Source organism: Otolemur garnettii, unplaced genomic scaffold (genome assembly GCF_000181295.1).
Source record: "Otolemur garnettii isolate 467f Iridium unplaced genomic scaffold, OtoGar3 scaffold00054, whole genome shotgun sequence".
Lineage (NCBI taxonomy): Eukaryota > Metazoa > Chordata > Mammalia > Primates > Galagidae > Otolemur > Otolemur garnettii.
Window position 1 is genome coordinate 10,202,019 of NW_003852449.1, and position 1,323 is coordinate 10,203,341.

At 36.7% G+C, this 1,323-nt stretch overlaps 1 pseudogene; it reads right to left on the minus strand.

Annotated features, from left to right (window-relative positions):
• Window positions 1–99: 99 nt before the first annotated feature.
• On the minus strand, window positions 100–197 carry LOC111726135 (annotated as a pseudogene).
• Window positions 198–1,323: the final 1,126 nt, after the last annotated feature.

Sequence of the window (1,323 nt, forward strand, 5' to 3'; positions counted from 1 at the left end):
GTATTTGGAGAATGCATTCATGTTGTCACCTATAAGTATATTTTATTCATTTTTATTGTAACATTATACTTAAGCTAAACTTTCTGTATTGTATTTTTTTTTAATATGGAACCCTTCACAGACTTGCGTGTCATCCTTGCACAGGGGCCATGCTAATCGTCTCTGCCTTCAATTTTAGTGTGTGTGCTGCCGAGCACGCCCTACGTGTTGTACTATTGATGAACACTTGGGTTATTTCCATATATTCAGGTGCTGGTGGATGTGTTTTTGTCTTGTTCCATCTTTCAGTATTTTTAAACTAAAAATGAGATTTTTTTTTCAGTTATAAAAAGCTATTTAAATAATAGCATCCACCGTTCTCGTCTGGCATAGGGCACTCTCTGACATCACATAGAATGTACGTGTATTGGAATAGCGGAGGGAAGAGAAAGAGCAGGGCGCTAAAGCTACTGTGGCCTGAAACTTGCCAATTGTTTTTTGCAAATCACAAAAATTTCAGTGACCCCCCCCCTATGGAAAAATGTTAAAAAGTTATAACTAAGTAAGTTGTAGTCAAGCTGCAGAAAACCCACCATAAAGGGGAAAATCTTGAGAACAGCACATTACATGGAGGGGAGCACCAGTGTATGACCCCAGACTTCTCATCACAAACGGTGGTCACTAAAAGATGGCGGAAAATCATTAAAGGGCTTAAGGAAACAAACAGAAAATCCATAACACTTTATCCATTAAAAACACTTACCTCACAAATGAAGGCAACATTATGCCAATTTAAAAGGTAATTGAAGACAAAATAGTCCTGGACCCATGTACTAGCATCCTGAGGAATGCCGAACAAAGGGAAGTTCTGGTAGGGATGTTCTGACTGAAAAGAATCAATCTCAATGGGAAACAAGAGTTTAAGATATAAATAAAAAGCTTATATATATATATGTGTATGTGTGTGTGTGTACATATACATATATCTAATATGTATAAATATATACACGCACATATAAATATACACACAGATACATATAAATTTTATATGAATACAGTTGATTTTTAAAGCAGTGGATCTAGGCAGTGCTCCGTGGCTCAAGGAGTAGGGTCCTGGCCCCCCAGAGGTGACAGGTTCGAACCCAGCCCTGGCCAAAAACTGTAAAAACAAACAAACAAACAAAAAACAGTGGATCTAGTTAAAGGGGTGCTTGTAGGTATATCACAATCTGACATACAGATTCCAAGGGAAAAAAATTGCTTATGTGCTTAAAGTAAATCAGTGAAAATTGCCAATTTAATTTTCTCAACAGAATTTTGAGAAGAAAAAAAACCAAAGTGAAT